At 41.7% G+C, this 26,118-nt stretch overlaps 1 long non-coding RNA gene across 1 annotated transcript; it reads right to left on the reverse strand.

The window, feature by feature from the left end:
• Positions 1 to 20,175: 20,175 nt before the first annotated feature.
• Positions 20,176 to 25,088, reverse strand: LOC138657728 (uncharacterized). The gene is made up of 3 exons (XR_011317158.1): positions 25,043 to 25,088; positions 21,183 to 21,215; positions 20,176 to 20,453 (listed from the first exon to the last, which is right to left on the reverse strand). It is a non-coding gene; the product is annotated as an uncharacterized lncRNA (long non-coding RNA).
• Positions 25,089 to 26,118: the final 1,030 nt, after the last annotated feature.

Here is a 26,118-nt window from a genome sequence, read left to right on the forward strand (position 1 = left end):
ACAAACTCCCCTTTCCCGCTCTCTGACCACAACCTTCTTTAATACTCTATCAAGAACTGCTATCCCGCTCAGGTCACCCCCACTTTCCACATTTATAGAAACATCCAGGCCATTAACACCCAGAAACCTATGAAGAACTTGCAGTCATCATTGGCCCCTATCGCCTCCATCTCATGTCCTGATTCTGCACTGAAGCATTACAATGAAACCCTGCAAAGTGCCCTGGATGACATTGTAATTCCTAGACATAGAACAACTTGGCACAGACGGCGACAACCGTGGTACATGCTGCAAACACGTTTCCTGCAGCAGTGCTCCAGGTGCGTCAAACGTCTGTGGAGAAAATCTACCTGAAGATTTTATCCATTATGAGATCATGCTTAAAACATACAACTCTGCCCTTCACCTCTCCAAACAAACCAATTTTAACACCCTCATCACCTCACTGTCCAATAACCCTAAACGTCTCTTTGACACTTTTCATTCCCTACTCAACCCAAGAGTGCAGGCCCCAACCACGGATCTCCATACTGACGATCTGGCCAACTACTTCAAAGAAAAAATTGACCACATCTGACAGGAAATTATCTCCCAATCCCTTCATACCATGCACTGTCCTCCCTGCCCCCACTGCATCTAGTTCACTCTCTGACTTTGAACCAGTTACAGAAGAAGAAGTAATCAGGCTCCTTGCATCTTCTCGCCCGACCACTTGCACCAGTAACCTCATTCCGTCACATCTCCTCCAGTCCCTTTCCCCTGCTGTCACCTCTCACCTAACAAAAATATTCAACCTTTCTCTCTTCTGGTATTTTTCCCTCCTCATTTAAGAATGCCATCATACATCCATTACTTAAAAAATAATCTTTCTACCAAAACTGTGCTGCTAATTATAGACCTGTGTCTAATCTTCCCTTCATCTCCAAACTCCTCGAGCGCCTGGTCCACTCACGTCTTATCCGCTATCTCTCAGATAACTCTCTTCTCGACCCTCATCAATCTGGTTTCCGCTCTTTACACTCTATTGAAACTGCCCTCACTAAAGTCTCTAATGATCTACTAACAGCTAAATCTCATGGTCACTACTCCATGCTAATTCTCTTGGATCTCTCCGCAGCATTCGATACTGTGGATCATCAGCTCCTCACTATGCTACACTCCATCGGCCTCAAGGACACCGTTCTCTCCTGGTTTTCCTCTTATCTCTCTGACCGCTCTTTCACTGTATCTTTTGCCGGTTCCTCTTCCTCTCACCTTCCCCTTACTGTTGGGGTTCCTCAAGGATCAGTCCTAGGCCCCCTCCTCTTCTCTTTGTATACTGCCCCTATTGGACAAACAATCAGTAGATTTGGTTTCCAGTACCATCTCTATGCTGATGACACCCAATTATACACTTCTCCTGATATCACGCCTGCCTTTTTAGAAAACACCAGTGATTGTCTTACCGCTGTCTCTAACATCATGTCCTCCCTCTATCTGAAACCGAACCTGTCAAAAACTGAACTTCTCGTGTTTTCTCCCTCTACCAACCTACCTTTGCCTGACATTGCCATCTCCGTGTGTGGTTCCACCATTACTCCCAAGCAACATGCCCGCTGCCTTGGGGTTATTCTTGATTCCGAGCTTTCATTCACCTCCCACATCCGATCACTGGCTCGCTCTTCTTATCTGCATCTCAAAAACATTCCTAGAATTCAACCCTTTCTTACTTTACTGTAATGTCAATTGTCTGTACAAATACCCTCTATAATGTAAAGCGCTGTGGAATATGTTGGGAGCTATATAAATCAAATTATAATAATAATAATAATTATTATTATTATTATCCTTGCTTGCTTTTATTTTCCTTATTTTTCTGCCCCATGACCTTTCGGGTGCGGCTTTATATACTGTCCCCTGGTGGTGATAATCTCATTTGGATGTCCAGCCATACTGCTGTAGTTTAAACCAGGCTGTGAAGGACCAGCTAGGGTTTATCTCTCTGCTGTTTATGTTCTTTACCCTACAACTATTGTCTGTTTCTTTTTAGGACGAAGACTGCATGTTCTCTAGCAGTACATACTTAATCATTTATTTTGTGTTTCATGGTTTGTTTTACTCGCTCTGGGATCTCTTTCTATTTCAGCACACTTTCCATTCTATAGGTAATTTGCACTCTGCTCTGCCCTCCAATTCTTTATGAGGAATTTGAAGCATTTGACGGCCTTTCAGGCAGCATAGGTCCGAGTTGCCATAGTCTAGTCTGTGGTTAGAGCTGTGTCAGCTCACGCAGGAACCACTAGGGACTGCGAGGTCAGCATCTCTAGTTTGTACAGGAACCCGCAAGGTCAACTACAGGATTTAGTGTGTTACCTATTTTTCCAAGTGAGTTGCTTCACTATCATAACAGCACATTCTCTCTTAACTTTTCTTTACCCCCTCCCCTTCCAATCACGGAACCTTTTCAACATCTGTATTTGCTGCACCACTAAAATAGCACGCGACTGTTAGAGACTCACTCTATTTTTTTTCTTGCAGTTACCCAACATATTCTGGTATCCCTTCACTAAGACTGGTTTCACATTTGCGGTTGTGTCCGCAGCGTTTCTGACGCATACATCCGCATGCGTCTTGATTTCATATCTTTAACGTTGTAGACGCAGGTGGATGCGTTTGCGTTTGCCTGCGTTTGCTTACGCATGCGTCTTTTCACACTATGCGGTGGGGCACAGCTAACGCATCATTTTGCAATTTTTGAGGAGGCAAATTTCTGTCAAATATGCCCAGGCAGGCGCATGCGGATGAGTGTATTAAAAAACGCATTACTGTCTATGGGAACGCATGCGTACGCATGTCTTTGTGTACGCATGCGTTTGATGTGTTTGGGCACTTCGGACTGCGCATGTCCAGGAACTGATTTAGACACGCCCATTGAGACACACCCTCCTGGAAATATCAAACGCATGCGCATAAAAAGCGCAAATGCATGTAAAAACGCATGCAAACGTTGCGTTTTTTGTCGTCATGTGTAAGCTGATGCGGATAAAAATCGCTGCGTTATCATGCGTTTTTGCATGCGGTTGAGGTTGCGGACAATACGCTGCGGACTCAACCGCAAATGTGAACCTAGCCTAACAGAGCTCTTGCCACCTTTATTATCCTGGATCTTTGTCCGTACTTAAAAAGATCCTGGAACCTTCAACCATTCTGCCACCTGATTCCATCCACCCTCACATAGACCCTGACTGCTTCTGTTGCATCTGCTCTAACTGAGCCCTTTCATCTTCTTCTGGAACCCATTCCCTAACAATGCCCCTGTCTCTTGAATTCCGTGTCCCTTCTACCTTACAGAGAGAATGTCCCCCACACAATCCTTGTGGCCTTTTTTTTGTCCCCCACAAAGCACATTTATCTCAACTAGGCTTGATAATGTTGTCGGCCTAGAAGTTTTGAGTGCCAAAAACTGATGATGATGGCAGTAGCTCAGTTACTCTCAATGACTGGAGCCATGGATGGAATGGGCTGGATTACTAAATTGTCACATAATGGAAATAGGCTCTCCACCCTTTTGCAGCTGAGTTAAAGGGAGTCTGTCACCCCAAAATTCGAGTATGATCTGCGGCCATCGGCATCAGGGCCTTATCATCAGCATTCTGTAATGCTGTAGATAAACCCCCGATGTTACCTGAAAGGTAAGAAAAACAGGTTATATTATACTCACCCAGGGGCAGTCCCGGTTCTGTTCGGGTCCGATGGGAGTCGCGGTCCGGGTCCGGCTCCTCCCATCTTCATACTCTGATGTCCTCTTCTTGTCTTCTTGCCGCGGCTCCAGCGCAGGCGTACTTTGTCTGCCTGTTGAGGGCAGAGCAAAGTACTGCAGTGCGCAGGCGCCAGGCCTCTATGGCCTTTCCTGGCACCTGCGCACTGCAGTTCTTTGCTCTGCCCTCAACAGGGCAGATAAAGTACACCTGCGCAGGAGCGGCAACAGGAAGAAAAGAAGAGGACGTCATCGTATGAAGATGGGAGGCGCCGGACCCGGACAGCGACACCCATTGGACCCGAACCGGGACCGCCCCTGGGTGAGTATAATCTAACCTGTTTTTCTTATCTTTCAGGGTACATCGGGGGCTTATCCACAGCATTACAGAATGCTGATGATAAGGCCCTGATGCCGATGGCCGCAGCTCATACTTGAACTTTGGGGTGACAGATTCCCTTTAATGGTACATCAGGGAACATAACATTCACATTTTAGGTTAGGCACCCTCACGTCAGACATCCTTATGAAAAATTAGGCATGCATAGAAAAAACAAGGTTGTAACTAACTACTCGGCCTTTGGGTACTGTCTGTTGATGGCAATATGTTATTATTTTGTGTTGTGTATTTTGGAAGAAATAAAAAAAGTCTACACGAGCTTCAACTTCTACATTTGAATCCCTGCTAAAAAATAACATATTCCAATATTATGATGATTTTATACAGTTTTATATTTTCAAAAATCACATTTCTTCTCATTTTATCAGATAAGCACATCCACCATGTGTTTTACCTTGTATAGATTCTAATTACAGTGACATTCTTTCATTATTTGTTGAAATATCTGTCATTGTTAATCTTTTGTACACTGCCCTCCCAGACTTCACCATTTAATGGAATATGTTGTTACTATAGAAAAAAAAAGATTCCAGGAATGATAGCGAATGGTATCGTTCACAATATTAGTGGATGCTTTGTAGAACAATGGAGTGAACATTACAAGGTAAGACCTTAACTAGCTGCACCTGGCTTGTTAAATCTGAGCATGCTTTTAATATTTTTTTCACTCAGTGGTCTGGGGTAGAATGACAAGGAGACAAGAAACCTACAGATAGATATTTTACTACAGGTCTTAATCATGCACCAGTTTCTGTTTTAAGGTTATATTCACATGGTTCAAATTCTTTATAATCTAACTGAAACTGTACCTTAACTACTTAGATATAAACCAACTTGAAGGTGACTTCCAAGATAAAGTTCAAAGATAAGGAATAGTAATTATACTTTATTACCAATTAGGTGTTTTCATTTTTTGCATTGTAAAAAAAATCTGGTTGTCAAGCAGAAAACTGTCACAAAGCTAGCCACATACTCAGTTTTCATATCCACGGCTGATCTTGTGCTGACAGTGGTCCCCTGCTTGTTTGGATTCCTTGCAGTGTGATGACTGCAGCATAGATGTCGGTATGGTCAGCGCGTCGCTGCTGAGGTCAGTAATTGGCTGCCTTGGTCAAGCGGTATGTCATTGGCCAAGTAAACAAAAGTAATAGGGTGACACAAAAAGCAGAAAGTGCTTGATTTATACAATCTTAAAGTCATAATAAGACGTACATAAAGCAGCATGACCCAATGACAAATCTACACTTGCACATGAACAGACAGACATGCTGTAAATTTATAAAGAGGTGTCCATTAATAACATTGGAGCATTTTACTGTAGCATAAAGTGATTTTATCAGTGTTATACAACATTTGAGATATTTGTTTTCTGTCAGTGATTATGAAAAGTTAGTTTATAGTCAGAGGAATGACACCCATAAATAATCCTGCCGAGAAGCGGATATAGTTTTTTTCCAGTCTGGGCAATGCTCTGTGAGCTCAGCATCTTCAATTTCACACTGATACATTGTATCAAACTGTAAGCTATATTTGTGCAGCAGCTGCTGATGGATTTACCTTGATGGCAGCCACAGTGCTCCAAAACCAATGATCTCCAGGGTGCCAATAGTGACACCAGCATTAATTTCCACCTTTAGTTTACGTTAAAAAAAATCCTAATGTTGAGTGTCATAGAAAATATTAAAATCTCTAAGCACTCATCCCCTCCCTCCTTCCCTCTCACATACACTGCTCAAAAAAATAAAGGGAGTGCTAAAATCCCACTTCCTAGATATCACTGAATGAAATATTCCAGTTGTAAATCTTTATTCATTACATAGTGGAACAATAAAACCTAAAAATTATCAACGTAAACCACAACTAATATCCCACGGAGGTCTGGAGTTGGAATGATGCTCAAAATCAAAGTGGAAAATGAAGTTACAGGCTGATCTAATTTCAGTGGAAATGCCTCAAGACAAGGAAATGATGGCTAGTAGTGTGTGTGGCCTCCATGTGCCTGTATGACCTCCCTACAATGCCTGGGCATGCTCCTGATGAGGCAGCGGATGGTCTCCTGACGGATCTCCTCCCAGACCTGGACTAAAGCATCCGCCATCTCCTGTACAGTTTGTGGTGAAACGAGACATTGGTGGATGGTGCGAAACTAGATGTCCCAGATGTGTTCAGTCTGATTCAGATCTGGCCAGTCCATAGCTTCAATGCCTTTATCTTGCAGAAACTGCTGACACACTCCATTCACATGAGGTCTGGCATGGTCCTGCATTAGGAAGAACCCAAGGCCAACCGCACTAGCATATGGTCTCACAAGGGGTCTGAGGGTACCTAATGGCAGTCATGCTACCTCTGGCGAGCACATGGAGGGCTGTGCAGCCCTCCATAGAAACGCCACCCCACACCATTACTGACCCACTGCCAAACCGGTCATGCTAAAGGATGTTGCAGGCAGCAGATCGCTCTCCACGGTGTCTCCAGACTCTGTCACGTCTGTCACATGTGTTCAGTGTGAACCTGCTTCCATCCGTGAAGAGAACAGGGCGCCAGTGGCGAATTTGCCAATCCTGGTGTTCTGTGGCAAATGCCAAGCATCCTGAACGGTGTTGGGCTGTGAGCACAACCCCATCTTTGGACGTCGGGCAATCAGACCATCCTCATGGAGTTGGTTTCTTACTGTTTGTGCAGACACATGCACATTTGTGGCCTGCTGGAGTTCATTTTGCAGGGCTCTGGCAGTGCTCCTCCTATTCCTCCTTGCACAAAAGCTGAGGTAGCGGTCCTGTTGCTGGGTTGTTGCCCTCCTACGGCCCCCTCCACGTCTCCTGGTGTACTGGCCTGTCTCCTGGTAGCGCCTCCAGCCTCTGGACACTACGCTGACAGACACAGGAAACCTTGCCACAGCTCGCATTGATGTGCCATCTTGGATGAGCTGCACTACCTGAGCCACTTGTATGGGTTGTAGAGTCGTCTCATGCTACCACGAGTGTGAAAGCACAACCAACATTCAAAAGTGACCAAAACATCAGCAAGAAAGCATTGGTACTGAGATGTGGTCTGTGGTCTCCTGTTATGATACGGTGGTTTAGGAGCAACATGGAACGAGCTCTGAAGGACGTGGTAACTGTACTGACCGCAGTCCCTAAGCTCAACACAACACTAGAAGTAGCCGTGGAATGCTCCTAACTCTCCCTAGGCATCTCGTCACAGCCTAAGAGCTAACTACCCCTAAAGAAAGAAGCAGGAAAACTATCTTGCCTCAGAGAAAATCCCCAAAGGATAGATTAGCCCCCCACAAATAATGACTGTGAGTGGAGAGGGAAAAGACATACACAGAATGAAACCAGGATGAGCACAGGAGGCCAGTCTAGCTAAATAGATAGGACAGGATGGAATACTGTGCGGTCAGTATAAAACACTACAAAAATCCACGCAGAGTTTACAAAAAAAACCTCCGCACCTGACTAAAGGTGTGGAGGGCAAATCTGCCTCCCAGAGCTTCCAGCAAGACAGAATAAATTCACACTGATAAGCTGGACAAACATAGAAAGCACAGAATGGATAAGCCCACAATCTATGGACAGAAAAGAGCAAGCAAAAATTTAGCTTAGCTGAACTGGTCAGGATAACAGGGAACTCCAAAGAGATGTGAATCCAACCAGAAACTATTTACAAGTGGCACTGGCTGAAGACAGAGCCAGACCTAAATAGCCGAGCAGAAGAGAAGATAAGTGGAGGCAGCTGATGACAGCTAACTCCAAGGAGCAGCCATACCACTAGAAACCACAAGAGGGAGCCCAAGAGCAGAACTCACAAAAGTGCCACTTACAACCACCGGAGGGAGCCCAAGAGCGGAATTCACAACAGTCTCCACCTCCAGAACCACTCCTTTATTGAGTGTGTCTTGATAATTGCCAATAATTTCCATCTCTTGTCTATTCCATTTGCACAACAGCATGTGAAATTGATTGTCAAACAGTGTTGCTTCCTAAGTGGACAGATTGATTTCACGGAAGTTTGATTCACTTGGATTTATATTCAGTTGTTTAAGTGTTCCCTTTATTTTTTTGAGCAGTGTACATTTCCAGTGAGGAAGCAACTAGCTGACAATCTGAGTCTCTTAAATTGAGTGTACAATGCACATAAGGAAGTAGAGAATTACATATAGTTGTGAAGTGAACCATTCTGATTAACCCCTTTACAACTTTGGACAAATAGGTGCGTCCAAGGTCGCCTCCCTCTGTTTGCTGCAGGCTCCAGCGATGAGCCCGCAACTTTCCTAACATATGTCAGCTGACTTCACCTAACAGATTATCACCTAACAGTTGCTGGGGGAATCGTGATCCACCAGCGGCAAACTCTGACAGCGGCATTTAACATGATCGCGCCTGCAGCTCATCACAAACAACCGCTTCACATGACCGCAGGTCGCCGATTGGTTGGCATGACAACCCAGAGTCTGCAGGAGACCCTAAGGGTATGTGCACACGTTGCAGATTCTCTGCTGATCAGCAGCGTTTTTTTGCAGTGCAGAAACGCTGCAGATCCGCAATTGATTTACAGTACAATGTAAATCAATGAGAAAAAAAAAAATGCTGTGCACACTTTGCGGAAAATCCGCTGTGGAAACGCTGCAGTTTAAAAGAAGTAGCATGGCACTTCTTTTTTGTGAATCTGCAGCATTTTTGCACCCATTCCATTATAGAAAACCGCAGGGGTAAAAAAAGCAGCAAATCCACAAGAAAACCGCAGCAAAAACGCACAAAAAACACTGCGGAACCGCACAAAAAACTTGACAAATCCGCAGGTGCGTGTAAAAAAAATTATAAAAGTTTAACTCAACCCCCATTTCCCCTATTCAAAGTAAAACAATTTAAAAACAATACACATATTTGGCATCACCGTGTTCAGAAACACCCGATCTACCAAAATATAAAAAGAATTAATCAGATCGGTAAATGGCGTCACAAGAAAAAAATCAAAATGTCAGAAAACCGCAGCAAAAACTCACAAAAAACACTGCGGAACCGCACAAAAAAACGTGACAAATCCGCAGGTGCATTTTCTGGCAGGGGAGGCAGAATCCGCACCAGAAATTCCTAAGCCTAATCCGCAAAGTGTGCACATAGCCTTCTGGTTGTCATTGCCGGATAGCTATGAGCACCGCCCAGTGGCCGGCGCTCATAGCAAGTGAGCATTTCTGCTACATGGAGCAGGGTTGAAGCCCTGATATGTGTAGCACAAGTGGTCAGATGATTGTAGCTTCTAGTCTCCCATGGAGACTATTGAAGCTAGTAAAAAGTAAAGAAAAAATGTTTATAAAATATAAAAAAATTATAAAAGTTTAACTCAACCCCCATTTCCCTCATTCAAAGTAAAACAATTTTTTTTAAAAATACACATATTTGGCATCACCGCGTTCAGAAACACCCGATCTACCAAAATATAAAAAGAATTAATCAGATCGGTAAATGGCGTCACAAGAAAAAAATAAAAATTGTCAGTATTAAAATTTTTTTGGTCATGGCAACATTGCATCAAAATTGTATCAATAAAACATCATATCGGCACAAAAAAAAACAACTCTCACCCAGCCCCAGATCACGAAAAATTGAGGCGCTACGCTAAATTGTCTATTTTTTATTTTTTACAAACTTCTGATTTTTTTCACCACACCACTGAAATAATAAAGAACCTATGCATGTCTGGTACCTACAAACTTGTAATAACCTGGAGAATCATAATGGCAGGTCAGTTTTAGCTGTTAAGGAACATGGTAAAAAAAATTGTAGAATTGAATTTTTTTGCAATTTCACCGTATTTTAATTGTTGACCCATTTTCCGGTACACTATATGGTAAAAACCAATGGTGTCATTCAAAAGTATAACTCGTCCTGCAAAAAACAAGCCCTCACCCAACCTTATTCATGGAAAAATCAAAACGTTATGGCTCTAGGAAGAAGGGGACCAAAAATGAAAACTCAGAAATAGAGAAACCCAAGTTAGTCAAGGGGTTAACATGCAGGCAGTCCCTTTTGGAAATACAGGACCCCTGCTGTGTCCAGAAAGATGTATTTTGTGCTGGAGGCAGAGGTATATACATTGGACAACTAATTAAGACAGTAAAAGTTTTTTTCAGAGGGTAGGAACAAAGGTACCTGTGTTTATATATAGATAAAGCCGTAGAAAAGCCTCCTTTTACATGCTGAATTCAAATTACACGTGGGTTCCTCAGAGGAAAATTTACAATAGACGGCTGTCTCTGAAAGAAAGTTATGAATATTGGCATTTGTTTTGATGGAACATACATTTTCAGCTTCAGGGATAATCAGGTAAGAAGTTGCATGCATTTTCATAACCGTAACACCTGCCTTATATGCCCTAAATCCATAGTAGCCAGATGACTGATAACAGCCATGATCTGTTTGGTTTTTGGGTATTTGGGTAATGATAAAATACCGATAAAAATATGGCGTCAATCTTGAACTTCAGCGATCATTAGGAGTGAAGTTATTGCATAATTTGTGAATTTCATTAAATCCTCAAGGGCTGAAGACATCCCACAACCTGGCCCATGGTACTGATAAAAGGTCAAGACAAATTATGACCTGTGGTCAATTCTGAGGAAGCTACATACCAGTCTAGGCTTGATCCCATAAGAAGACGTTTCTAACAGGATTGCTGTCATCCACTGAGCTGAATCATCTCTTTGATAGGTGTAGTAAGTCTTTTCTTAATCCCTTTTATTTTTTGTAATTGTATATTCTGTATTGTTTTGTCCCTTTTGTAAAATCTTTTGTATTTTTTTTTAGAAACACTGCCTCTTGTTTGGATTAAATATAATGTTGTTCTGTTAACCACACGCCTGAAAGCCATACACTACCAGAACCAGGCCTCCAGTCAGCTTGTATAAATGGCTGGTGGTGGCAGTGAGTAGTGTGGGGTTATCATGGAGTTTGCAGCGACCATATCAAGGGAATATACATATATTCCATAGGATGGAATTGGAGGTGTGTATACTATATGCTCACTGTTAGTTTCCTGATAACAGGCCTAGTAGTGGAAAGCGTCTGCATCCTTCTCCATTGATCGTCGGTCAATTGAATTGTGAAGACGATAGGGGGAAGCAGAGAGCTGTTTGCTCCCCAAGATAGTAGCGGGTGGATTTGAGATTTGAACCCCCTGGATGTGATATTTGACAAATTGGTGTCAGTGGTGGGAATCATGACCCCTCCGGTGTCCCCTCCTTGACATTAGCTATATATGCTGTATTCAGTTGTTAAAGGCAGTTTAATTTCGTTGATCTGCTACCTTGTCCACATTAATTCCGCAGGGCTAATGGTCTATTTACAGTGCGTGATAAGCAGTGTCAAATGAACACCAAACAGCAAAATATTTGTCATTTAATAGCCAATTTGTAATAGATCATTTAGTTTGTGTAGGCTGCCATTGTTCTCGGCAGCACAGGTTCTGTTTACACAGGACGACGTGCTGTTCAGAACGATGATCTTTTCTGTAAACCTATAGATCATTTCACCCAACAAATGTGTTTTTCTCATTCACAAGGCAATTGTCAACCTGCTCCGACTGCATGAATATCATAAAACGAGCATTTCTAGTAATGCTAGTTCATGATAATCGTGCAGTGTGAATGCACCATAATATGCTGCTTATTGGTTTCTTTTAGTCTATTGAGCAGGTGATAAGGGTTTCTGAATTCCCTTTCACTTGAATGGATTATTAGGTCATTTCAATGTGGAATCGTTGAGTATTTGCAGGAGATTAGTTTGCACTAAAAACCAGAGTGTTTACAGGAAAATGCTCTGAAAAATACAGTTTGTGACTCGTTTTTTGGTGCCCATTTTTCATCATTTTTATTTACGTTTTTTCCACATTTATTTGAATGGGTGAAAAATGCTGCAAAAAGGCTAAAAGTATAGACATGCTGTAGATTTGATTAAAACAAATATTTAATGTTTCATATCTACAAAAAAAATAAACACCATGTGCATGACATTTCAGAATTCCCAATCACTTTACTGGTACTGTAAAGTACAGCGGGTTTTTACCCTTAAAAAATATTCAGAAAAAACACCGCTATAATGCAGCATTTGAACAAGCTCTAAATATATGTAAAAATCTGAATGGGCCATTAGTGTGCTCAATTATCTTGCTACATTGATTCATTTATTTAAAATATCTAGTCCTTGTCATTTATATGTTCATTATTTATCAGAACATTTTCTTACATTTTGTATCAGCCTCAAATGTGTATTTGTTGCTGTATCTTTTGCTTTTTTTCCTTTCTGGTTGAGGAATCATCTTTTCTGTTACTATGTTATCATGTAACTTTTTCTCTCTAGTCTTACAGGCATGCTGGGAATAAATTTACCATCATGGTCCAGTTCAGTACAACATTGTAAGTTACTCAATGTTCTTTTTTGATTGTAAATGTCCTATACGTATGTTGCCACAATCTTAAATGTTTTGCTCTAGCATGTACCATAGAGAGCATGATATATGAAAGTATGTTATCACATTAAATAGGATCATTATTTAAAATAGAAGAGCAAATGTAAACAGGAAAAGCATATACGATGAAAAAAACCCAAGCATCAAAAGATAAATCAAACCCATTTTCAACAGGAGGACATTCACCATTATACTTATGCAAATAAGCCTCTCTAGTTCCGGAGATATGTGGTAATGCTCCCCTCCTGTGACAATAAGGATATTAGGAGACTCAGGCCAAGGGCTTTTATACAGATCTCTAAGGTGGCGTCTATCAGCCTTACATTTCACAGTAGGGATTCATTATTCCCTATAATGCATGTATACTCACTGATTTTATGACAAACAAAACCATTTTAGTACTTTGATTTTCACACTGTTATTTTTTAAATACTATTTTTTTATATCATATGTGACACGATATTCTACTGTTACATTTTATTTCCCCATGACTGTGGAGCATACTGAAAAACACTAATGGACCTTAGGTAGCCTTTGCAGGTGTTTGTTAATTTTTCTAATTTACAGAGATAATGACTTTTGGGTTTTCATCGGCTGTAAGCCATAATCATCAACATTAACAGAAATAAACACATGAACTACATCACTCTTTATAATGACTCTATATAATATATGAGTTTCACTTTTTGCATTGAAGAACTGAAATAAATTTACTTTTTGATGATATTCTCATTTTGTGAGAAGCACCTGTATATACCTGCTTAGTTGTGAGAGGGACTTCCAAAACAAATCGATATTAATGACGTAGTGCCCTCCGATGAGATTGGACAACACAAATGAAATGTAACGTCCACATAAATGCTTAGTATGGTCTCATGTGTCCGACTTGGTTGTCTCATTTTATTCATACAAGATAATAAGATCAATCCTGTTTTTAACAGTTTGAAAACACAGGAAGATCTATACCTCGCCACAATATGGATTCTGTAAAAAATAAATGATCTGTTAAACCCCTTTCTGACCTCGGACGGGATAGTACGTCCGAGGTCAGATCCCCTGCTTTGATGCAGGGCTCCGCGGTGAGCCCGCATCAAAGCCGGGACATGTCAGCTGTTTTGAACAGCTGACATGTGCCCGTAATAGGCGCGGGCAGAATCGCGATCTGCCCGCACCTATTAACTAGTTAAATGCCGCTGTCAAACGCAGACAGCGGCATTTAACTACCGCTTCCGGCCGGGCGGCCGGAAATGACGTCATCGCCGACCCCGTCACATGATCGGGGGTCGGCGATGCGTCAGGATGGTAACCATAGAGATCCTAGAGACCTCTATGGTTACTGATCACCGGTGGCTGTGAGCGCCACCCTGTGGTCGGCGCTCACAGCACACCAGCAATTCTGCTACATAGCAGCGATCAGCAGATCGCTGCTATGTAGCAGAGGCAATCGAGTTGTGCCTGCTTCTAGCCTCCCATGGAGGCTATTGAAGCATGGCAAAAGTAAAAAAAAAAAGTAAAAAAAAAGTAAAAAAAAAATAAAAGTTTAAATCACGCCCCAATCAAAATAAATCAATAAAAAAAAAATCAAATCTACACATATTTGGTATCGCCGCGCTCAGAATCGCCTGATCTATCAATTAAAAAAAAGCATTAACCTGATCGCTAAACGGCGTAGCGAGAAAAAAATTTGAAACGCCAGAATTACGTTTTTTAGGTCGCCGCGACATTGCATTAAAATGCAATAACGGGCGATCAAAAGAACGTATCTGCACCAAAACCCTATCATTAAAAACTTCATCTCGGCACGCAAAAAATAAGCCCTCAACCGACCCCAGATCACGAAAAATGGAGACGCTACGAGTATCGGAAAATGGCGCAATTTTCTTTTTTTTTTATTTAGCAAAGTTTGGAATTTTTTTTCACCACTTAGATAAAAAATAACCTAGTTATGTTAGGTGTCTATGAACTCGTACTGACCTGGAGAATCATAATGGCAGGTCAGTTTTAGCATTTAGTGAACCTAGCAAAAAAGCCAAACAAAAAACAAGTGTGGGATTGCACTTTTTTTGCAATTTCACCGCACTTGGAATTTTTTTCCCGTTTTCTAGTACACGATATGCTAAAACCAATGATGTCGTTCAAAAGTACAACTCGTCCCGCAAAAAATAAGCCCTCACATGGCCAAATTGACGGAAAAATATAAAAGTTATGGCTCTGGGAAGGAGGGGAGTGAAAAACGAACACGGAAAAATGAAAAATCCCAAGGTCATGAAGGGGTTAAAAAATGATGGAAGCACTTTATAAGGCAAAATATCACTATCTACGTGGTGACATATTGGACTCCTATTTCCCCCTTGAGTAGAGCTTTTCACCTACAGCGGCTATGCTTAAGAACATAACACCTGATAATGTCTCTGTAGTTGTTGCTATCGTCCCCTTTCCTAGGAACTGATCGGGTTTGATAGTGGAAATCCAAGTGCAAGAGAGTAAAAATGAGTGTAATGGTCGCTGTGCTATATTTCTTTAGTCAGACTTAAACGGATTGTCCGGTCTTAAGTTAGAAATCTGCAGTCTCTCTATGTAGCTGTGAGTCACCCGCCAGGGCAATGGGGATATTCGGTACCAGGTCCGGTTGCAATTAAAGGGGTGGTCATGGTGGCAGCAACCCGGACCGTGGCCCTGGGCGCTCAATTAAAACGGGAAAGGTCTTAAAAGGGGTTTTGAATAAAGTTTATGTTCGTGACGCTACCTGTAGTCCTCGGTCAGAGGGGACCGACGCTGCTTAAAGGGGTCCTCTGGGGTGATGTTACTGCAGCAAGATGATAACACTTCCCACAGGTGAAGCGGGGTCCCCAGGGCTCCCAGTGCAATGGGCAAGGATGGGGCGTTGCAGGTAAATAAACGGAGGACACAGGGTTGCAGCCTTTACCTGGTTTATTGTTGTTGTAGTCAGCCTCAGTCCAGGGTACTGGCAACACGTGTAGGTGGAGTCCAGGCAGCCTGAAGACAGGTGGAAACCCCCTTGACAGGTCAGTTTTGGAGCCTTCCACTTTGCGCAGGTCTATTAGTACCTTGCTGCCTGTAGTGTCCTAACAAGGTTTCTTGCTCTCCTGTCCTGGGACAGTACCTGCATGGTAGGCAACTTGAGCCTTTTCTCTGGGGTCTCTTTATACGGTGACTCCGGGCTCTGGAATGTTGCTGTACCTCAGGTATTATGTGGGCAGGTTACTTTCAGCTCTCTGCCCTCCGGTTCTGCTGTGGGACTTGCAGTTCCACATAGCCTTGGGCTCCCGATGCCTGGTTTCTGAGCTCAGCTTTGAGGGGCCCTATAGTAGCCTGCTCTAGCTCCTCTGTCCCTCTCTGCTCCTTCACTCTCTCTTGTCTCAACCAGACTAACCTAACTCCTCCTCCAGACCAGGATGTTTAGTTCCCTTTAAACCGGGTTTTGAGCTCCCCCTTCTGGCCTGGAGTCAGAATGTGTTGAATGTGAGATTACCTGCCAAAGGGATCCCACCTGTTTCCAGGCATGGCATTACCCTCCCCGAGAGGAAGGCAGCACCACTGTGGTACCCGAACTCCTGGGGTGTCACAGCTGCAGACTTGTGAATCCTCACATTGTGCTCACTGTGAGGATTCTGCGGTGTTGGCGTCAGGAGTGGCGGGCGTGTGACATCAAGTATCTGATTTGCATACATGTGGTCATGTGCCGACTTGATGGGCACAGCCTCGCTCAATGCAAGTGTATTGGGCCAGGCTGGATACAGTCTAGTCGATATGTGGTTGGCAGTATACAAATCGCAAACTTGCGGTCATATGGCCGCTTGCTTTCAGTGCTGCAGGATCCTCAAAGTGCGCAGAGTGCGCGATGTGAGGATTCACAAGTGTACAGTCCCATAGGTTGACTGCAGACTTTTAACTTAAGACTGGAAAACCCCATTAATTTTTATGATAGTAGAAATAGAGGTCAAGGCAGGGCCGCCATCAGGGCATTACTGCCCTGACTGGCGTATGGTGCCCGGTGGCAGAGGGGACCCGCATCGGGCCCCGTCTCTTCTGCTCATCGGGCCCGGGCCCCAGCGGCAGGCTTCTATCGGTAACTGAACCTGCGTCCAAGACGCAGGTTCAGTTACTCTATTGCAGCCTTGCGGGCCCACACTGCAATGGTTAAAGCCGCCAGCCAATCGGAGGCTGGCAGCTGATGTCAGCGCGCATCGCCGGCGTATGACGCCATTGTCATTCGCCGGCAAGTGCACGCTGAAACGCCGGGAGGGATCTTGGCTTCGCCGCAGGAGCGCGGCCAGGTAAGAAGAAAGTTTTTTTAATTTTTTTAACTGAAAGCGGCAAGCCGCAATGTGGACCATGTGTCTCCATCCAGCCCGGCACAGAAGGGAGACAGGGAGCAGAATGGAGACAAGGGGGCAGAATGAAGACAAGGGAGCAGAATGGAGACAATGGGGCAGAATGGAGACAAGGGGGGCAGAATGAGACAAGGGAGCAGAATGGAGACAAGGGGGCAGAATGAGACAAGGAGGCAGAATGAGACAAGGGAGCAGAATGGAGACAAGGGGGCAGAATGGAGACAAGGGGTCAGAATGGAGACAAGGGGTCAGAATGGAGACAAGGGGTCAGAATGGAGACAAGGGAGCAGAATGGAGACAAGGGAGCAGAATGGAGACAAGGGGGCAGAATGGAGACAAGGGAACAGAATGGAGACAAGGGGGCAGAATGAGACAAGGGAGCAGAATGGAGACAAGGGAGCAGAATGGAGACAAGGGGGCAGAATGAGACAAGGGGGCAGAATGGAGACAAGGGGGGGCAGAATGAGACCAGGGAGCAGAATGGAGACAAGGGGGCAGAATGGAGACAAGGGAGCAGAATGGAGACAAGGGGGCAGAATGGAGACAAGGGGGCAGAATGGAGACAAGGGGGGCAGAATGAGACCAGGGAGCAGAATGGAGACAAGGGGCCAGAATGGAGACAAGGTGGCAGAATGAGACAAGGGAGCAGAATGGAGACAAGGGGGCAGAATGGAGACAAGGGGGCAGAATGGAGACAAGGGAGCAGAATGGAGACAAGGGGGCAGAATGGAGACAAGGGGGCAGAATGAGACAAGGGGGCAGATGAGAGACACAAGGGCAGATGGGAGACACGGGGTGCAGGATAGAGACATGGTGCAGGATGGAGATAGATGGGCAGGAATATGGGGCAGGATGTAGACAGATGGTGCAGGATCATGGGATAGATGGTGTAGGATCATGGGGTAGGATGGATACGATGGAGACAGATGGGGCAGGATCATGGGACAGGATGGGGAGATCATATGGGGCAGGATGGGACATCACATGGGGGCAGGATAGAATAACATACTGCTAGAGCCAGGAATGAGATACACAGGGCCAGGATGGGGGATATTGTTACCATAGGGGCTAATTAAGGGATATTATTACTGCAGTGATGTATTTCTTTTATTTTTTGAGGATATGGTTTCAAATGGGGGGGCGGTCCTGTTACTGTGTAGAGTAACACTGTCACTTTTTTCTTCATCTGTTGTAGTTTAGAATTTGGGAAAAAATAAGTAATGTGTTCTGCAAGTGGTGCTCTAGATAACTGTTATTTCCTGCAGAAACGAGCCCTGGCTGGATGAAGTGACGGAGGTATGTGCTGGATGAAGATTAAAAGCAAAGATGAAGGACTTCACCTAGAGACATCACTGGTGAGTCAGTGTGTTACCTGTACACTGATGCTATACACTGTATACTATATACAGCTGTCCTGTGTACAATGTCGCCAGTGATCACTGTATTACCTTTACATTATACACTATATACTGAGCTGCTGTGTATAATATCACCGGTGATCACTGTATTACCTGTACACAGACACTGCATACTAAGTACAGATCTCCTGTGTATAATGGCACTTAGGCTATGTGCACACGTTGCAAATTAGGCTTAGGAATTTCTGATGCGGATTCTGCCTCTCCTAGCAGAAAACGCACCTGCGGATTTCTCGCGTTTTTTGTGCGGTTCCGCAGCGTTTTGTGTGCATTTTTGCTGCGGTTTTCTTGCGGATTTGCTGCGTTTTTTACCCCTGCGGTTTTCTATAATGGAATTGGTACAAAAACACTGCTGATTCACCAAAAAAGAAGTGACATGCTACTTCTTTTAAACCGCAGCGTTTCCGCAGCGGATTTTCCGCAAAGTGTACACAGCATTTTTTTTTCTCATTGATTTAAATTGTACTGTAAATCAATTGCGGATCTGTAGCATTTCTGCACCTCAAAAAACGCTGCGGATCCGCAGAGAATCCGCAACGTGTGCACATACCCTTACGGTGATCTTAGTATTGTGTTTTTTTATTACTGATCACTATTGTAGTATTCAGTCACTATGTGGTGGTAATATGTTGTCCAGCCATGGTGTGACGGTATTTGTTCCTTGTATGTGCTATTATTTGGTCACTATGTGGTGGTAATATGGTGTCTGATCATGGCACCGAGGTATTTGTCCCCTGTATGTAATATTTGTCATTTTAAAAATTGAAAAATAAATAAAAATATACCTAAATTGTATTGGATAGTTTAACAAATATTTAGTAGGTTAGAGTAGGGTAGGGCCCGACCTTGTCGTGGTGGCGGCTTTAAAAATCTTTTCACTGTGGACAGTTCGAGGGGTGGAGGTGGGGATGGTGTGGCGCCTGGGCGGAGTCTCAAGGTGGTCCCGAAAATTTTGCCAATATGGGGCCCCGAAATTCCTAGTGGCAGCCCTGGGTCAAGTGTCTACGAGTTTCAGGGTCGCATCAACCTTTTCCTAAAACCTGTCTAAAAATAATATTGATTTTGCTCAGCATAGTAAATGCTAGATCAATTTATACATGTCATTATTGAGAATCTATCTCCAAGTAAAAAAAATGATTTAATGAAATGTTGTCCAACTTTTTACTTTATTTTTCACCATTTTTAGAATATCCGCTTGATGTCAGTAAATGAAACATTTTTGGCTACTTTCATAGTCTACAAACATGTCCTGACCACATACTGCTCACACAACTGCAGCTTTGTTACAATGTATCACTGAAAGTTGAGGTAAAGCTGATGGAGTGGTTTTGGCGCAATAGAAATCCACCATGGCAGCTGACAGCCACTGTGTTTTTTAATTTATGGTTAGGTGAGCACATGATTTTGCTGGGACAGCTATTTTAACCATAAAACTGCCATGTTCCTGTACAGTCAGACACGGCCATTACAAAGTACACAGCAGGGAAACATTTATAAGATTATCTCAGCACAGGGACATTTTAGTTAAACACATCCAATTGTGGAAATTATTAGTATCCCAAGATTTATTGATTAATATGTACTTTGTGGGGAAACCCATCTAGGAAACACGGTATTGTAACTCCACAGAGGTAGGATAAAGGAAAAAACAGCAAACTGTTTTCATGCATTCGGCCAAAGTGTATTAGAAAGTTGAATAACTTTTCTGTGTAATATTATTAATTCGGCTTTATTGACGTAAGGCTCCACAATGTGTTTATGGTTGTCGGGTTATTCAACAAGCACTAATTATGATCATTGTAACATATCATGTTAGTAAATACCAGATATCAAAATACAATATTGTTCATCACTATGATTCTCTAGTGAAGCTATTAATCTGGCGTGCGAGCCCACTCATGGCTTCCGATGTCCCCTTTTTATTTTCTTTCTGACAGTCCTCCCTGATGTTACTTAACGAGGGCAGCAATGCATTTTGTTTTTAGTGCTTACGATCCTATTATTATGTGATTGTAGTAGTGTTGGCTTTCCTTGTAGTGTCCTCAAAAGTTGATGTCAAGGTCTGAAGAACAGCTGTTCTACAAAGAATAAGAAAGAATCCGAAAAAGATTACAATTTATGAAAGTGCACTGTTTGTACAGACCCTAAAGTAGCCTAATAAAACCTCATGTGACCAGCTCTGAGATGGATTCCTGGCAGCACATTTCTGGCATTCTGTGAGGCAGTCTCCAGGGGACTAAGCTCCCCTGCATGCCGCCCTCATGGTATTCCCTGTAACAGATTGCAGTGTGTGGTTTGACATCTGATCCCAGCTTTGTGAATAAAAAAGGATGACTGTATCCTGCAGGCTTCCTGCTCCCATCCTTTATAGCTTTCTGTGAGACTAGCTCAATAAAATCTACACCAAAGCTTCCTCTTCCTCAACGGCCTGGAAATAAGATCTGGCTTCTTGTGTACTAGATGCTAATTGGTTTGTGTTCAAACAACAGCGCTCAGAGCAGAGGTGCGTCTTCCCAAGCATTTTACTTCCACCAGCAATATTTAAACCAGAATTAACAGCAGATGGAAATCCGGTTGTCTGGTTTCCTCCATCTGCAGGATCCTATTTGATCTATACCATTTGTTTATGTCTAAATGTCCTGCAGTTTTCACCTTCTGCACATTGGCTGGAAGTTAAGTAAATCACTTAGCTACTTTTAGAGTGGTTTTCCAGACATGTTTTTATCTTGAATTGGCGTGGGTGTTTTAGATTGTGGCTTTATCATTTACATGATAATTCCATGAAATAGGTGAATATTTCTAACTACCTGTTCTTGCTTGTTTTGTTCTTGTAAAAAAATCTGTAAATATAAAAGAAAACTAAAAGTTTTCCTGTCCCATTTAAATTTTTAGAGCACCATTGATCCCATAGTGCTGCACATGAGAGGGGTTACATACAAGATACAAATATAAACTATGGAGAACAAACTAATAATGACAGAGGGGAGAGGGTCCTGCCCTTGCAGACTCACATTCTACACACACACACGCACGCATGCACGCACACACACACGCATGCACATATCTATATATACATGCAGACATATATGTGTGAGTGTGTATATATATATATACTGTATATATATTATATATATATATATACACACACACACATATATATATATACACATGCATACATATAGATATTTTTTTCAGACACATATATATACTGTATGTATACATGGGCACACATGAATATATATATTTCCATACACATATAAACAAATGCACACACACACATATATATGTATATATACACACACATATATTTCTATATATAAACTCACACCTATCTATATATATATAAAATAATACTGTGTGTGTCACGCGTTTCTAGTGAAGTACCCCAATGTACTTGACATTGTGAGATTAAACATGGCATCCTGTCTGTGTTGTCCCAATAAATCACGCTATGAGTTTAAACTTTTTTTTCTCCTCTTCTAAATATGCAGTCTCCCTTCCATACATAGCAGAGTTGAAGGTCACCCAGGGCACACACGGAAATGGGATGTGTGGTTATTTCCTGACGAAAATGTTTAAAATAAATACAATTTAAGTAGCCCTTCACCTCTAAGAGATATTTCCCTGCCCCAGGCTAGGAGCCCTGAAATAGGTGGGTCAAATCTATAGGATCCTGTCCCTCCTTGCCTTTCAATGGGGTCATGGGTCATGCCGGCCAGAAGGCCCCCTTCCATTACCATGGCAACTGGGAGTTAATCAAACAAGCCAGAGATTGCAAGTTTGTGGGAACGTAATTAATTCATCAGGGAGCTGATATCCCTGGGTATCCCTCCAGATCTATCGCTCCAGCCTTAAACACACACCCAGAAACAAAGGCCTCTTTCACTCTGCAGATATCTTAGTGCATATTCCTCTTGGGCCTCAAATTCTCTGACATCTTTCTTCTCCATGAGCTAAAGGAGCAGCTCCACCAGAGAACTTAACTTAAACTACACCACAAGATGTCACCCGTTTCGCAACTTGACCCGGCTTTCCCTCTTACATAACATTGTTATGTATCTCGAATATGCCGCCAGTCTTTCCTGTTTCAAGGGGAGTGGTCTCTGTATTGTAAATTAATGTAACCGCTCACTGCGTGACAAATTTAACCCCTTAGGGACCCATCTTCTTTTGGCATGAAGGACTGCAGGAATTTTTTTCTTCGCCACATTCAAAGAGAAATAACGTGTTTTATTTTTTTATTTTTCTGGTTTTTTTTTTGCAATTGTATGATGGCTTTTTTAATAAGTATTTTTTTTAATAGCACTATTTTGCCAACATATAACCTTTATTAAATCCTTGCAGAGGGTAATAGAAGCAAAAACAACTTTTTTTTGCATCTTAATTTTTGCATTGCTCAATTAGTGGCATGAATAGTTACCTGTAGTGTTTAGTTGCTACAATCACAGCATTATCAAAAATGTATATATATATATATATATATATATATATATATATATATATATATATATATTTATATTTACAACCTTTTCCCTGAATAAGTCATTTTTTTTTATTCAACCCACTTCGGATATATATTAATGATTATACTTTTTAATTGAGGGGGGGGGGAATGCATTTTTTTAATCGAAGTTTTAATTTTGTGGTCTCTATTACACATATGGTTATTACTGCAACAATACCACAAATGTTACATTTTGTTTTAAATTACCGGTATATAAAAAAATGCTTCTTGTGCAAGTTTCTCTCAATGTGAAGTTATATTTTCAATAATCTTTAAAAGACTTTATTTTATGTTTTTTTCCAGCAAAGGAATTTACTTTGCAATTTTGTTAATCAATAATGTCTGTGGAATTAATGGTGCTATATAGGTGAGTAAAATAAATAAATAAATAAATAATGCGTTGGTATACTTAGCATGCCACAGTAATATTGTCTGTCTTTACAGAAGTTGTCCAGTTTAAGAAGAACAATTTTCAGTCACTTCATGACTGCAGAGTGACGAATCAGGACAGTGTGCAATGCCAACTAGACTTTCCCTTGCTTCTCAATATTCCAGTGAAGGATAGTCTAGTCGTCACTATACCGCAAGTATGCAAGTCACATACCGTACATGCAATCATATGCACAATCCACACTGTCAATATTTGGCATTCTACAATCACTCAGAATGGCTGCAGAACATCCTCTTTCATAATCTGACAGGCAAACTTTATAACCCCAACAGTTTTGGAGCTCTCTTTTTAGGCCCTGATTGTCATATAAAATTAGCGCTCTGTTATTTCATTGCAGGACACTGATAGGGTAGATACAGGGAGGTTTTTTTTTTCAATTATTTAACCACTTAGATGTTACAGTAGCTATTGATTACAACATCTAACAAATTAAAATTGCCATAATGGAGATATTAGTTTTTTTTTTTATTACAGCTGGCACCTGCTGCTGATAGTGCGGCACAACTATAATAATTGTTATTTCTATAGCGCCAACATATTCCGCAGCACTTTCCATTTTAGAACTCCTGTGTCACTGCCGTCCACTGCACTTATTTGTGAATCCATTTGTGGAAACTCACCATTAAAATAGATGTAAAGTCACGCCTGTTTGCGGTAGATGTTTATAGTTACAGGCTTCTCAAATACAAGGCTCATCATTTTTCATTGTGTTATTTGTTGTAACAGCACAAAAATGCATAATGAAAAAAAAAAACAATTAAAATGGAATACAGCGCTCTCTAAAAGTTAACATGCGTATGATAGATTAAGATATATATATATATATATATATATATATATATATATATCTTTGTACCGTGTTAGCCAGTTAGCCTGGTATAAATATGTGATTCTTCATAATTGGCACTAGTCTATGCCTGATGAAGAGACCTGTGTAGTCTCGAAAGCTTGCAATTTGTTACCATCTTTTCAGTTGGCCATTAAAAGGTATCAACCACTGAGGACTCTCAATTCTAAATATTTTTCTATGGTAGATTAAAGAATTCAGTTGTCTTTGAATAGGTTGCTTTGTTCTATGGTGAGTATTCATTAATAAAAGGTACTTTTTATAGACAGAGCAATGAAAATCCACATTATGTGTTGCTTGTCTTTGGGCCAAGATGTTTTAGTCAATGGATTTAAATTTGGAAGGGTAACTTTCATTAAGATGTTCTTTAAAGTGATGAGAGAAGCTTCACCATTACATCAGACTCTCAAGGTTAATAGCATGCACTAGCTATGCACTCCCCTTTAAAATGCCCAAAGATTGGAAACAGAATTTCAAGGAATGCTTCTCCTGCTCCAAACCAGGCTGACAATTATAGTGATTGAAAGCCAAACTAATTTGGGGATCCTTTGATCAGACAGGGCTCAGTTTGAAAGGAGTATGCAACTCCAACATTCTGTTTAACCTCTGACCTCAGTTGACCGGCAGTGGCTACAAGACTTGACAGCACATTCCTCTGCGATACATGACCTGAAGTATGAAAGGTTTAGGGTGCACTGCCACTCAACTACAACTACTGGGAAAGGAGACCTCTGATATTCTATCTTAGCTAATCACTCAAAGACTTAATGCTATAGTTTTTGAAAAGTTCGTAAATGTCGTCAATAGATATTCATAGACATGTTGTAATAATTCTGGATATTGTCCTGCAATGAAAAGACTTTACCTTTGATACTATTTTGCGTGGAGACCATTTCCCCCCTGTCACTTGCTGTGCTGTGTATAGTCCTCAGTCTAAGTGACACACCTTATAAAAGTGAGGACATGTCAGAGTTTCCTGTAGAAAAAAAATATACTTTTCTTCTGATTTTTTTTTCACTCCCCTGCAATAATAATGATGACTAAGTTACGGGGACTTTAGGTAACGAGACCCTGCATGGGACTTTCTGCCAATAGCTCTTTCTTTTTTTTCTATTTTCTACAATTTCCGGGAGTTATCGGCAAATAACCCATAATCCTGAAAACGTATTTTATTTGTATAGCGTGATAGCTGCGGGTACATTTTTACTTAGATGTGCAATTGTCATAAACCACCATCCCACCCCTGCAATAATGTTTTAATGTATGGGAAAGAGGATTTTGGACCACCCCAGGCACCAGAGCCCGTGTGCTTTTCACCCCCCATAACTACACAACTACTTCTTATTAAGACTGTAGCTGACATGACGATCCTGCGTAAAGTGATCATACTGGAACAGGACAGTGTTCAGCGTGTAGGTGACGTCTTAGAAATGATTAGCGCGCAGTTGTTTTGTGAATCCTACTGACTGTGAACCCCCCTTCCTCCACCTAGCCCTTCCCTCCATCTCATACAGCATGTTTGTCTCCATGAACAGAGCAATGCTTGGTTCTATAACCCTTGATTACGCAGTCAGATCAATAGAGAAGCTGCTCCCGCATATAGTTTAGGTATTATATTACTCACTTGTTGCCTTAATCTCTTTGGACTTAGTGAAATGCTTACATTAACAGCGATTTATTATGTCATAAACCTGATAATTAACAGCTAAACAAGAAGGAAGCCATGTAGCCCTTTGATAACAATAAAAATGTTGTTTTGAACAGTTTTAATTTTTTTTTTTACAATCTATTCCATTTACCTAGAAGTTGTTGTTTACAAATAGTGACTGAAATTATTACTTTAATGTAAGAAAAAAAAAACATTTTATAAAGTCTTTTGTTATTTAAGTATTTGGTTTAACATTTGCAAATTAGTTTTTTTTTTGTGTGCGTAAATAATAA

This window comes from Ranitomeya imitator, chromosome 1 (assembly GCF_032444005.1).
Source record: "Ranitomeya imitator isolate aRanImi1 chromosome 1, aRanImi1.pri, whole genome shotgun sequence".
Lineage (NCBI taxonomy): Eukaryota > Metazoa > Chordata > Amphibia > Anura > Dendrobatidae > Ranitomeya > Ranitomeya imitator.